The following is a 15,715-nucleotide window of genomic DNA, read 5'->3' as shown; positions in this document are numbered from 1 at the left end:
TAGCAACTCAATTTACACCATTGTCGATGGAGTTTAGGCTTGTTCCGGATGCATGGCACCGATGCACCATGGGAGCAACTGGACAGCAGATGGCTCTTTATGCTTTTCGATTGTTCCCTGCTGCTCTTTGGTATCGCGTGCCAATCGGTCTGATGCATCCTGAACAAGCCTGTTGTGTTTGGAACTGCCACGCAACCATTGCTAGGGGAAATGAGACGTATTCAGATGACATTAGACCTGACTCTGTGGTGGCTCTCTACCCAATGGAAAAGCAAACTGGTTCTTAGAAGTCTTGCCAGTCGAACCAACTCCAAACTGGCAATAGCACTGGCTCTGAATTAGCACCCAGTTCATGCTGGTTGAAAATGGGTATGTGTGGACTTCAGCTTTGCTTTCAACAACATCATCCCAGATATCCTCCTGATTAAACCGACACAGCTCTCTGTGCCCACCTCTATCTGTCAGTGGATCACCAGCGTCCTGACAGACTGGCAGCAGCTAGTGAGGCTGGGAAAACTTATATTCAAACCTGCACCATCAGCACTGGAGTTCCTCAGGGTTATGTACTCTCCCCACTGATCTTCCTCCTCTACACCAGGGGTCGGCAAGTAAGTTTGGCAACGGGCTAAAAAAAATGTTTTTGCCACTAAATAGTAAAAGGATAATTTCAGAAATTAATTCATGAAAAAATGCAACTAGAATTGCCTGTGACAGATTGTTACAACGTGATTTGTAAATGGTAGTGAGCTGTTACTCTGTAATAAATTCTGTAGGAGGGCAGTCAATAACAAAAAGCCACTCCACTCCATGCTCTAACCCCCCGCACTCCCCCCACTCACCATTATAAACAGCACTGTGGCTGTAGTGGAGTCATTCAGGTTCCTGGGCACTACCATCTCTCAGCACCTGAAGTGGGACAATCACATTGATTCCATTGTGGGAAAAGGCCAGCAGAGCTTGTACTTCCTTCGTCAACTGAAAAAGCTCAAATTTCCACAGGAGCAGATGATGCAGGCTTACTGCCAAACCTTCAGGACAACATCTAGGCATAACCCCCCCCCCCCCCATGCTATCTCCAGCTTAAAAAGTTAAACCAGAAATTACCACCAGTCATCTGTAATTTTTACATAATTCATGGGAAACCATTTGGCCCCTTCACTCCAGTGTTCAGTTGACACATGCACAGATCAGTAGCTCAATGGTCTTCGCTCCGAATCAAACTGTTTTCTCAGGTCAGTGACTGTTGGAAGAACTGGAGTGCTGAATCAGTTCATTCATATAAAACCAGATACGCCGCTATTTTTGACTCATTTCCATTTAGAGTGACTGTCATGCATCTGAAAGTGAGTTTTGATTGAGTATAACTTGTCGATCTGTGCTGCCCGACTTGCGAACTGTTTCAGATGCTTCCGGACAAAAAGAACCTGTTCAAAAGAATGATTCGTTCGTAAACTGGGCATCATTCCAGACCATTTGCCTGAGGCTCTGGATTACAGGTAATAATGTTGTAAACAATGTCAATTTTCTTGCACAGACTGAACATTTCACTATATTTTCAGAAGCCTGATATGCTTTTTTTTTTTTTTTTTGACTCTCAAAGTGCTGGTACCCATTAACTAAAAATATTCTTTCCTGTTCTACACAAGAAAATAGTCACCTAGATCTCAGATCGCTTGAGGGTGAGTCAATTAATAATTTACATTTTTGGGTGAACTATCCCTTTAAAGCGGAGAAAAATGTAAGTGTGTTAAAAATGTGAGCTAAAAGTGTAAAAAGCAGATTGCCTTTCATTTTGCTCTTTTCATCTGCAGATGAAAGAGGGATTCTGGGATAACCGTAGTTACTTAAAACAGTGAAAGAGCTTTTAAACACGCCGTCTTGAAGAGGAGGGTGAATTAAGAAGATGAATAACAGTAAGCGTTGCCATGCAGGGATTTCCACTGTTTATTGAAACACATGTAAGAAGATGAGAGCGTTCTGAAAATGTCAAATTTATGGATCAAGACAATCTGCATAATTAGGCTCACGAGCACAGCGAGAGCTTATCAAAGACATTTTAAAGCAATATTCTGCCTTATTCCATCTTAAAGCTTGCATTAAAGTTTGGCCTGTGGCTTTACAGTGTATTTAAGTGCTGTTTGCTAAAGCAATCATCATTATTACTGCTACACATATTTAGTGTTAGTGATCTAGAAGTGAACGAACCTCAAATCAAGACATATCTATAGGGACCAGAAATCATAGAGACTTGTGATTGGGCTCTTTTGACTTTAGTCAATAAGCAACCACCCAGAACACCCTAGCAACCATATAGCAACATATGTTGTTGACAATTCCCAACAATCAATCAGCTATCTATTAATATTTTCAAAAAGATCTTCAAAATGTATTCTGAGATTGCTTCTTTCATGATGGAAGCATGGAATTTTGTTTTAAACTGGCAAAAACATATTATTAGTGATGGACTAATAAAATGTTAATTAAACTCAAACTGAAATAATAAATATTAGATGAAATACAAAAAGTAAAGTAAACTAAATGAAATAAGTTTAAGTTGAAGCACTAAAATAACCAACTAAACCAAAAAAAATAATAACCAAAAAACTTAAACTAAACAAAAACAAAAACTGAAATAAAAACCAACTAAACAAATAGAAAACTGAAAGATATACAAATAGAATCAAATTAAAATATCGATATAACTATAATATATAAATACTTTATATACGTTTATTTATATAACAAATAAAATATAATATATACATAACTAAATATATAAAAACTGTAGTTTATAAATAATAATTGAACTATATTAATATAAAATAAAACACTAGCATAGATCTTAATATGACACTTAACCAATGTTAATAGCATATTAATAATAATAAAAAAAATGATAAAGATTTTCATGTTACAGCCCTGATAAATGGCAATATAAAAATGTAAAATTTTATGAAAATGAAGCCTAAAAACGTAAAATTCTACAAGTGCATTTAGGCATCACAGCTGGTTTTTTTTTTTATTATTGCATTTATTTTTTATTTGTTCAAGATTGCATTTGAATACCATACAAAAAACATTGCCGGTCATGAACACTGTACTTGAGTGTACTTGAGAATCATGTGCACTAATGCACACAAACCCAAAATGCATCCGGACTGAATTGCCTTCATGTTCCCGTCATATCCAGTGCACTCTGAACCTCTATGCAAATATCTTCATAATGAGGTAAATCAGTAGAGACACAGCCATCCGTACGCTTGACATTAGTTCATTAGTGCCCACGTAGCATATAACGAGCCATCACTAGTGTTCTCCACTGCATCGCAGTTAAAAGCGTCACTTGAGCAGCAATCTACATTGTTCTCCTGCACGTTTCCCATCATAACAATGACACTTAATATGCCGTATCTCTCCTCAGGCAGACGGTTTGCTGTACGGCCTCCCACTCGAAAGCTGCCGATGCACAGACACGTCGGATGACTCCAGCGGCCCCGGCACTGTCAGGATGCCTGAATGAGCCTTATTAGGGGCTGTTAGTGCTGAATGTCATGTTTGTACATCTCTTGTAAGAGGAAATGAGCTGCACTGAGAGAGAGAGGGAGAGATGCTTCTATCAGCACCTCTCCACAAGCTTTAACAAGGAGTTTCCAAAAGTCTGTGGTCCATTCGGAGTAACGAGATTCCACTCGAGCTACTAGAGTCACATGCTGCATTTGAAAAAATGAACGCTGATGAAATTCTTCCAATGTATTGTTGATCGGTATTTCTGAAAGGATAATAAAACGGTAGTGGTTTATTTAAATTTGCTGTCGTGCATTAATTGTCCTTTAATTTCTAGGGAATGCATGAACTGATCAAATGTTTAACATGAATGCAGTGTAAAACACATTGGATAAAAGCATCTGCCAAATACATAACTGTAAACGATCTATGTTTTGATTTTTTGTTTTTGTTTTGTTTAACATTTGCACGAAGGAAAATGTAATTACATGACTGATTCTGCAACAAAATACCAGTTTCTGACACTAAACGAAAAGCTACACAAAATCTTTATATATAGCAATAGGTAATAAGTTATATCTTTATATAAATATAAATCCATTCTTATCTAAACTGTTGCATTGTACAACATGAATAGAGGCATGAAAATTAAGAGTATGGATTTCTGTGAATCATTTGCAAAAATCCTTTTTACAAGAAAAACAAGCAGAGTTTATTTTATTTATTATTTTTTTATTTTATTTTATTTTATGGACGGACAAATATGGATGGATGATAGATGGACTTTCTCTGTTTTATCGCATTATAGTCCTTCTTGTCCTCTGCTATATCAAAACTCTGGCAATTTGATAAGACCTAGAAAATCAAAACCAACTGGCTTTACAAATATAAAAATGCCCATAAAGGAAAAGAGTCATATTTATATGATTTCACTGTTAGAAGAGAACTGAACTGGATGATGACATCACAGAATCATCAATGATGAAAGATTATTTAGCTGAATTGTTATTGTCCTCTAGCATTATTGACAAACGATCTTCCCGTCTGATACTGTAAAGCTGCCTTGACACAATCTGTATTGTATAAAGTGCTATATAAATAAAACTAACTAAAACTGACTTAACTCTCTTCAGGAGTAACTTGTGCTCTTTGAGGAATGTTATTGGATGTCAGATTGGAGGTTATTGAATCATTCCTGACATATGTGACAGATCAGGCCGCTGTGATCCGATCACTTCTGACAGAGTCCTTCTGAATGTCTTATAATACAAGATAAATGAACTTCACCTTTACTGCTGCTCTTCTGCTCCTGTGGAAAGTTTGAACCGATATATGAACCGAACTGATGAAATAAGACAGTGGAGGTCATTAGGACGAAATATTACTCAGACCAAAGACAGTTTCCATCATTGTGACCATTGCTTTAGAGTCTTAAGTTTAGACTGATTGAGGATAGTCAGTGAGTAGATAATGAATATTCTGTCATAATTTACTCATTTTCATGCCATCCTGGAGAATTTTATTCACAGCATGAACACAAAAAATGATTTTGACGCTGCTTTTTTTCATACAATGAAAGTGACTAGTGGATGTAGAGTACAAAAATGACCATAAAGATACAACTGAACGTCTCATTTTGTGTTCTAGAGAAGAAAGAAAGTCCTAAGGGTCTGAAATGGCATGTGCTTGAGTAAATTATGACAGAAAATTCATTTTTGGGTGAAGTTTTTCAACATTTTTATTGTGACCTTTTTCTTACGTAGACTATACCGTTATTAAGTTTGGGACCAGTATGTTTGTTTTTATTATTATTATTGAAAGAAATTAATACTTTTAATTAGAAAGGATGCATTAAATTGATGAAAAGTGACAGTAAAGACATGTATAATGTCACAAATGTTTTCTATTTCATATACGATGTGAAAACGTTTGAACTTTTTGATCTGTGAATCCTGAAAAATAAAATGTACAGTATCACGGTTTCCACAAAAATATTAAGCAGCACAACTTTTTTCAACACTGATAATAAAAATAAATGTTTCTTGAGCAGCAAATCATCATATTAGAATGATTTCTGAAGGATGTGACACTGAAGACTGGAGGAATGATCCTGAAAATACAGCTGTGATCAGAAATAAATGACATTTTACAATATATTCTACTAAAAAATTGTTATTTTAAATAATAATATTTCAAAATTTTACTGTATTTCTTAACAAATAAATGCAAAGACTTTTCAAAAACATGACAAAATCTTGCCAACCCTAAACATTTGAATGATGCAATTCTGCATTCTGCTTGATTCCTCAGGTGGAAATTCAAGATTTGGACTGGAATTCAAAAGGCAATCTGAATGGTGCACAACCCTGAAGTTGTTCTGTTTTTGGGGGCTGTTAAATGAATCTTCTTCCTCCTCAGATGCATGCTGGGAGCACAGCGCTGTGCTCAGTAACAGGTGTCAGCACTTGACAGTAATCACATCAGTCTCTCTCAGCAATCACGCACACACTGAACACAGCCTCATCCAAATGTCACTCATGTGTGATGACAACAAAACGACAAACACCTGCGCTGAACTGAGACTCAACCGTCAAATCACGCAGAGAATCGATACGTGTGGATCTTCACATGCGTTTGTGTGCTTTCAGAGGACCTGATCTGAGCACGATCCTCATGGAGATCACAGCTCACCGTCACAAGATGTAAAGCAGGAATCTCCATTTGGCTGTTCATTATAATGTTTAGATTTATTTGCTCTGAAATGGCTTTAAAGACTGATTCTCCTTACTCAGAGGAATCATTTCAACAAAACTGCTTACTTTGCAAAGCAGATTCACTTAGACTTTGCAATAATGAATAAATAATGCACAATACTTAGCATTTCAACATTTTAAGTTGTTAAATAAATCTTACATTTTGCATTACTGGTGTTTTACTTTGATTCTGCATTTTTGTTCTGCACATTTTACATAAGATTTTTGTAACATGAACAATCAAAAATTAAAAACGAACAAATGAATATTTATAATTTAACGTTAGATTAATGAATTCTATAAAAATAGATTTTGTAAGATCATAAACTCAGCAGCATTAATTTAACCTTTTTGTAAAAAGAAGCAAAATATCTAAATGCAAAAACTAAAATACAGCAGAAAATCTGTTTTTAAAAAATACAGGTATGACCATTTTCATTCATATGCACAAAAATAAATGGTGGTGTAGAAATTTTTTTTACTCAGAAATTGCCAGTAAATTTCACATATAATAATAAAAAAAATTAATACACAGTTAAAATTTTACAACATTTTTTTATTTGCATGTATATGAAAAATGTCATGCAGATGCTTCCATTCACATTTTTTTTTAAATGATGCAAATGAATCACTGAATCGCTTTTAAATAAATTAATCAATAATAATTTTTTTTAAATTATTTAACAGAATTTTTGTTACTAAAGTTAAATCAAAGATGCTATTAAAGCATCTCTTCAAGCTCTTATAAAACATTGAGAATCAATTGGAAAACAAGCGGCATGTAAGACTGCAATAATTCAGCGGCCTCACTGTATCGCAGTCCTTTCAGTTCAGCGTGAATCTCTGAGTTTATAAAAAGGGGTCAAGTGACATTTCTCTGCCAGTTAAAGAGAGAAGAGTGTCTATAAATGGAGTGTGTAACATCTGACAGCATCACATTCATTAAGCTCAGCTTCACACTAACATCATTACGAGGGAAGCTGCTAATCTGCTGCTCGTGAAATGAGATTCAAGACCATCAATAAACCAGTTCATAGTGTCCAAACAACTGCTCGTGGAAAATGATGCGTTTGTCGGGTCACGGAATGTTGGGAAATTCCATTTTAATGCAACAAAACAAACCATCTAGACTTGATTAGAAACCCAAGGGCAATGATCTGTTCTAGTTCCACAGAAACAAAAAGTGTGCAGGGGAGCAACAAGAGAAACGTTACCTAATGTTAACTACCTACAATACACAAACTTAAAATGCTGTGGTTTTTTGGGAAAAAGCGGCTGATTAATTAAGGGGGGACTCTGGGAATATTTTTTTTGAAAGATAAATTTAGCTATGGGTATGATGCTCATAAATCAAAATTTAGTCACTAGAAAAGAAAACTTTTTTAATGTAAGTATTAAAGCTGCAGTAGGGAACTTTTGTAAAAATATATTTTTTACATATTTATTAAACCTGTCATTATGTCCTGACAGTAGAATATGAGACAGATAATCTGTGAAAAAATCAAGCTCCTCTGGCTCCTCCCAGTGTCCTATTGCCATTTGCAGAAACTCCATCGCTCCCGGTAAAAAACAACCAATCAGAGCAGCGGTCCGTAACTTTGTTTCTGTTCAAAATGTAGAAAAATGTATATAATAAGCGAGTACACCATGAATCCATTTTCCAAACCGTGTTTTTAGCTTGTCCTGAATCACTAGGGTGCACCTATAATAAGTGTTTATATTCGGACTATTTTGGATTGCTTCGGGGGTACCGCGGCGGAGTAACCCAGTACCTTTGTGATTCTTCATAGACATAAACAGAGAGAAGTAGTTCCGGCTACGATGTTCTTCCACAAGACGCAAGCAGTTCTGTTTATTAACCGCTAGAGCGTCAAAAGTTCCCTACCGCAGCTTTAAATAATAAATAATAATAATAAAAAAATGCATATGGAAAAAACTTAGCTAATTTGATTGTGATTACTGGACTGGTAAGGTATAGCTTTATTAGACATGCATATATTTGTTTGTTTATTATTCAATGTAACGATTAAATAAATTCCTAATAAAACACTTTCTATAAACACTTTCTATATGGAAAAAGGGTAAACACTTTTAATTTAATTGTTATTATTGGTAATGTATTAAACTTCATTAAAGAAAGAATATCATTACAGTATTTTCATTTGTTTAATATAAGTATGAATAAATCACGAAACAAACAAACCTAATATTCTATATGGAAAACAAGTTAATGTTAATTTTATTATGATAACTGATAACTTAATTTTTTTAACAGATATTTTGAATACAGTATTAGTTTATAATTATTAAAATGAATCAAACCTAATTTTCTATATGGAAAAGTTTTATTGTGATTACTGGTCATTTCAGCTCAAATAAATAATATGAAGACAGTATATTTAATAGTTTATTGTTTAATTTAAGCACAAATAAATGTGCAGAATCATAGTTTAAGACCAATAATGTAAAATGTAAATGTAAAGCAAAGGTCCCAGAATCCAACATGAAAACATGAAGATCCCAATCAGAGCTTTTCCATATAAATTATGAGCATCTGAGTAGGCTAATCATGTTAATCATTGTGTACCGCATATTTAGAGGCTTCATAATTGTTATTAATGATCAAGAATGTGTGCAATGTGTCTTTAAATGGCTTCATATATGACAGATTTTCCACTATGTGAATCTTTGAATACGTCGGATTCAATTTAATTCAGGGAAATATGATCCTATTTCTAAATTATTCCCTGCAGCTTTCGTTTTGTGTAAATGAAATTCTGTGGTATTTTGGTTGGCATATGGCAAATGCAAGAAACAAAAGTTTCAAGGTTTAAAAAGTTCAGCAGGAGTTTCATATTTGCATTGTTTCCATCTACTCACTAATATACTAGTTAGATAATAAGGATTTGCAATTTATGGTTTAAATCAAATTGTAGAAACAAGAGTGTGTGAGTGATTTAAATCAAAGAAACAGATCTCTCAAAGAAGATTCATAGGTCTTCATTACTTCAACCTCAGCCCCCAAAACATATACAGTATATGGAAAATATCAGTGTTTACGGTTGGTCAATTTTAACCTGCCTTTAGAAAAAAAAAGTGAACTTTGCACCCTAAATACATGAAAACAGATGAGTAGCCAATGTCTGCTTTATTCAGACGGCTGCTTTAAAGTGCAGGTCTGTCTGAAGACACCACAGAGACTCAGTTTGATCACTACACAGACAGATGGGAGTTCCTCTTCCCCACTAGATGAAGTCAGCGTGATCCTGCAACAGCAAACCAACATGAAACAAAGCCCTGGATTTTAGCAAGTAGAATCAGCAGGTTACAGATGAAGTGCGTTTGATGCCACAAAGAGACGTCACATGGTGACATGTGAAACTGCATTAATAATATATGAAACATTAGAGCCACTAATATCCAATCTGCTAAGGAAGCAACTCCACAATTCCTCCGTAAACATCAAATGAGCAACAGGTCATCTATAATCACCTGCAGCCAGAAGAAGGTGTGGAAGATCCATCACAAGACCTCAGTGAATCAAAAATGCCAGGCAAATGTCAGCAGGGCTCATGTAAGTCCGTTCCTGACCTTCACTCTACGCTTAAACATCACATGAAGTCACGCCGCATGAATAAGACATGCACACACCTGCACACTCGCACAAAGAAATGTCACTCTAGTGATGTTTCTCATGTGCCATCAAATCTCTCAGTTGCTGTTAAAGCTTTTTTCCGATCCTTTTTTTTGGGGGGATGCAGTAAAGCGGCCTTTGGATGTCTTTGACTGCCGTGGCTTTCTGCATTAGGCCTTGATTTTTTAAAGGAATTGCTCGGTCAGAAATAAAAGTTCTGTCAGCATGCGACTCCAGAATCACAGGGTTTCTTTATTTTCTAAATTTTGAAGGACTGCCATGTCTTTTTTCATGCAATAACAAAGAATAGGGATTAAGCTTCCAAGCTTCAAAAATGACATTAAAGCACCGTGAAAATCATAAAAGTGGTACATTTGAAATGTGCACTAAGTGCTGTATTCTGAAGCAATATGGTAGCTTTGTGAGGAACAGACTATTATTTCTCACTATCATTTAGAGTTGAGTCCAGAAACTATAAACTAAAACATTTGAAAAACAATATTAAAACATTCCATTAATTAAAAAAAAAATTAACTGAATACAACACAACAACCATTTTTGGAATACTTAAACTAAAATTAAAACAAAAAATGGAAAATATAAAAAATCAAATTAAAATATGAATAATACTATAATTTTTTTTTATCCCAGTCACATCTCTTCTTACGGTGAGAATAAAGTAAATAATGTGTGCAATTACATTAAATTAAATAAATAAATAAACATTGTTAAAGACATATAGTTAAAGACATTTATAAATAATACAAAACAAAAAATCAAAAATATATTCGGTAAATAATATCATAAATACAATTAAAAATATATAAGACATTTATGATGATTAAAAAATTCTGATCTATATATTCGGGTGATATTTGACATGATTTAAAACATGATTTTTTATTTATTTACATTAAATACTGTAGTTAAAAGTTTAATCAAAACTTCATTGAAAAGTTTCCATTTCAAACAATGCTCCACTCACAAAATGTATACCGTTGCTACTTCTCAAAACTTTTCATAGCTTGCCTGACTTTGTTTGATCAAATGACTTCAGAAAACTTGAAATAGAGTGCACAAGTTTGTATGGACTGCTTTTATTAAAGTTTAATGATGTTTTTGCACTTTTAAGAAGTTTGAAAGCCTCAGTCCCCATTTATTGCAACTGGATGGAAAAGAACACCCACATTCTTTAAAATATCTTTTATGCTCACACACAGAGAAAAGAAAAAGAAAAAAAAAAAAGCCAAAAGATGATAGTAATCTCATTTCCAGGACAACGGTTTCTTTAATTTCTGCTCAAACTCTTTAGACTCAGCATCTGTAAGAGCAGAAGAAAGCACAGCCAGCTCAGGCCGTCCTCTATCGTTTGACCTGGAGGGGTTTCCCTGCACAAGCACCGCTCGTTTACTTTCTTCATTTAATTTTCCCAAGGCCTGCTCCGAACAAAATCATTACAGGCATCTTTGGAGACAAATATGCACAACCTGAGCCAACGGCACCACAATGCACATATGTGAACTCACCATAAACATTTATAATATATAAGCCAGAACTGACAGCAAATAAAACAGGGTGAATGGGCACAAAACGCTCTAAATAAAAGACATTCAATCTGTAACGGCAACCTACAGCACAAAGCACACATCCAGAGCTCCATCCAGAACGTTCCATTACAGTTAACCGTCGCCACTGCGGTTTAATGGAGTCATTACTCTTAAACGATGACAGACAGGTGAGTTCGACTGGCTGAGGCAAAAACGGCCACACAGTATTAATGCAGTTCAGAAAAGTGTAAATGCATCACATGCATGTGGCTTTGCACAAACAACATCTTTGGAAATGACTGAATTACTAAATGTCAATAAACAAACCCGTCTGCAAATACTCATTCATGTGCTTAATAATGACATGCAAACTTGTTTGAGGTGGAAAGTGTGATGCACGCAATGATTCTGCTGACAGAATTATGAACATAGCCGTGATGCACCGAGATTCATTTGTAGTTAGATTTGCTAAGGTGACATTTCTACTATTTTACTAAAACTGAAAAATAACCAAACTAAAAAATAACAAGGGACTGAATAGAACAGAACAAAATAAGCCTGAATGCAATTTAAACTTAAAATTAAAATGAAAACAGAAAAATATAGTAGTACTATGACTACTAATAGCTCAGTGAATCAGTTCAAACCGTGAATTGAATCAAACTGATTCAGTGAATTGTTTGAGTCATCACATGATGTCTGAAAAGACTGAAAAACAGAGAGGCAACAGAGATTAAAATCCCACCTTGCTCAGTCTAGAAGTATTTTATTTATTCATAACACTCCAAAGTCTCACATCAGGCTGCAAATTATTTTAGAAGTCTGTACTTATTGTACTGAACCTATAGGAGACATTAGGAAACATAATGAAGACTTTTATGATCCCGAACAAGATTACTAAGAGTAAACAGCTGACATTCTGCAGCAAACTACATCTCCACACAGATCCAGATGCATTAGAGACTCATTCGTTATGCGCTCGAGAACATTTTAACTCCCAGATAAACCGTATGTGTTCAGAGCGTCTCCTCTGCAAAACAGATTTAGGTTGCATCATAAATGCACTTGTGTGGGGTTCATTTCATAAGAGACCACTCATTTATTCATTAGCTGACTGAATGCTCAGAGTTTGCCGTGTATCTTTCAATTCTCTGACTGACTTGCATTAAACAAAGCAACTCTTTAGCAATGCACATGTTCAAATCAAATCAAACTACCATTCTGAGACGGATAGATGCACTCTGGTCTCATAATCCAGACAAAGACAATCAATACAGTCATTAATGGTTGATCTGACAGGTGTAACCAGCAGGTGTCAGAGAGTTATAAAAGGCTTCGGCTAAACTAGTACACAGCTCATTAACTTCACATTCTGATACTTAACATCTGTTTTATACAGATTTCAATGGTCTTTAAAAGAACAAAACTCTTCCTTTTAAAGATCTGTGAAATCAAAATCAACCCTAATTATTCTCTTCTTAAATGCTCTTGTTTTGAAGCATTATTATTTGCTGGTTTCTGCCACAGATTAAAAAGAGTATTAATTGCAATCTTTTAATCTCATTTTGACTTTTTTTCTTGTGATTCTGAGTTTTTATCTCATAACTGTGAATTTCTATTTCAGAGTTGTCAGATAAGCTCAAAATTGCAAGGAAAAAGTCTGAATTACAAGACAAGAATCACCTTTTTGTGGCAGAAAAAACTGAACTGCAAGATATAACTCAGAAGTGTGAGATAAAAACTCTGTAGTGTGAGATTTACTGTAGGCTAAATTCGTAATTGCGAGAAACAATGTCAGATCTCGCAATTCTGGCTTATTTCCTCCGAACTGCAAGAAACAAAGTCAGAATTGTGAGAAAACAGATACAAAAAACCTCACAATTACCTTTTCAAATTTGTATTCACTGGTGGAAACAGGCAAACAATAGAGAAAAAAAATATTGACTTCATAATCATTTATCAAATTAGAAGAACTTGCTGTGCCTCTAAAACGACTTTTCATCTGACATCATGAATCCCACGTACTGTACTTTCCATCGCCAGCTTCCAACCCAGCGACTTCCATTCTGCTTTCAAAGGCATAATTTTTATGATCCAATCAATTCCTTATAAATAAATTAAAGTCCCACCCTGCTGGTTTTCTTAACAGGCCACATTATGAAAGTAAACACAGAAATAAAGTACAGTAAACAATTACTGCACAATACATTATTATTAATTATTACACCGCATGCATCAGCTGAATTTAACTAAAGAATCAACAAAACCTTGTGCTTCGATAGATAGATAGATAGATAGATAGATAGATAGATAGATAGATAGATAGATAGATAGATAGTCTTTTCACAATTTTTTCTGCACTTTACTAATACAAGTGATCCTATACCACAGTAAATCACAATAAATTCATCAGCTCATGAAATCATTTGGCTGTAAACAAAAGCCAAACATCACAGACCTGAAAAAAACAGCTTCTCATTAAATCAGCATGTTTTATCCATCTTGTTATTCACATGCTTTCACTGCAACAGGCCGTCTGATATCTACACAGGCTGTGTCTCAAACCTAAACTGCATTATACGCAGAGTCGTAAAATATTGCTGACTTGGAAGTGTCTATTATGATGCCTAAAAATGCTGCATGCAAACATAGGATGCTCAAAACTGATGTTCACATGAAATATGTCTGTTATTTTGCTCAGAGATGATTCACAGACTTCTGGTGTCCAACTACAGCTGACTTGGTACCCGTCTGTGTTCAAGTCCAAAATAGCTGTTGGATTGAAACACGTCCGTATGAAGCCCGAAAACCTTGTTGACTCTTAAGTGCATGAGCGAAAACGCGGCATGCATCTCAACGCCGCGTGTATGTTTATCTCCAGACATGCTGCACGCGCGTCTAGCTTTGGGATGCGTCCAGCGCGCGCTGTTGCAAACGCGTTTATTTACATACACAAACAGAGTCACGTACCGGAAAACCCCGCCGCCGCTCCGAAAGAAGATGCGTTCGGGAGGAAGATCCAGAAGGATGGAAGAGAGGAGCGCGTGTGTGAGATGAAATCAGCGGACGGACACACACATACAATGCACAGCATCACGGGCTGCGCGCCGCGCACTGCGCATGTCAGTGCCGCACCGACTATACCGGCAGATCATCATTCACGGGACCCGCTCTCTGTCACTCGGGATCTGGGGAGAATAAACTGAAAACACGGAACGGTCTCATCGCAGCTCTTACTATTAGATAACTTACTAACTGCTGATCTGCGCAGCAGTAAATAGTTTATACAAATGTTAATGCTCTTTATTAAAGTTAATCATGTGTTACTGAAGAAAATCAGGATTTTTTATTTTGAGGGCCTCAGAAGCACGTGTTATATTAAAGATTACATATTTGTTTATTTATTTATTTATTTTTATTATTTTAACGGGTAATTATTTAAGAACAACATTCTTTAAGGGGAAGAGAAGATATAAGAAAAAAAATATTAATAATAATAATTAATAAGTAATTATTTAAGAGCATAATTCTTGTGCATAGTTACAAATTTCTTATTTATGCATAATAGAAAATAAAATAATACATAATGAAAAATTATAATAATAAAAATAAAAATATAATAATAATAATAATAATAATAATAATAATAATAATAATAATAATAATAATAATAATTATTATTATTATTATTATTATTATTATTCATGCAGGTAATTAAGAGCAACATTTTTAAAATGTCATTACAAAATCTTGTCATCTTTAAAGGGAGTAGGAAAGCAATGTGTACTAATTAAAAATATTGTAAATACCGCTAGAAATAACCATTTCTGCAAATAATGTAGAAATAACTTGGAACCATAAATATATCTAAACCATTTACCATAGTTTGAAACAAATCAACGAACAATTTACAGAAGAGCAGGATATAAAACATCTAGGCATTCAAGCACATCTGTATAACATCTCCATTAGTAAATATCTGTATATCTCCATAAATAATTATCATTATTTACGGTCATTCAGACCATGTGTGTTTCTGAGGACAAAGTAAAAGAGGGTCAGATAAGGTAAAAAAAAATAATTTAAAAAATTAAACAAAAAACAGCAAGACTGGATTTTATGTTCACCTGCAATGTGCTAGATGTACAAAAATAAATAAATAAATTAAATAAAAATAAAAACCTACAAAGATTCATCAAGAAGAGATACCAGGATGTGTAGAATTAGCACTGCACACCTTCTAGTAAACACACAAATAAGCTGGTTTTTGGAATTTA

General features: G+C 34.7%; 1 protein-coding gene across 1 annotated transcript in view; it reads right to left on the bottom strand.

Annotated features, from left to right (window-relative positions):
• The window catches only part of LOC127938087 (alpha-(1,6)-fucosyltransferase-like), an 85,731-nt gene extending 71,105 nt beyond the window's left edge, over positions 1-14,626 (bottom strand). Inside the window, exon 1 of the mRNA XM_052534492.1 lies at positions 14,409-14,626. The gene's annotated coding sequence lies outside the window, so the exon portion shown is untranslated. The remainder of the gene's footprint in view (positions 1-14,408) is intronic.
• Positions 14,627-15,715: the final 1,089 nt, after the last annotated feature.

The sequence above is a fragment of the Carassius gibelio genome, chromosome A20, assembly GCF_023724105.1.
Source record: "Carassius gibelio isolate Cgi1373 ecotype wild population from Czech Republic chromosome A20, carGib1.2-hapl.c, whole genome shotgun sequence".
In the NCBI taxonomy this organism is placed as follows: Eukaryota; Metazoa; Chordata; class Actinopteri; order Cypriniformes; family Cyprinidae; genus Carassius; species Carassius gibelio.
This window is presented reverse-complemented; position numbering and strand designations above follow the sequence as displayed.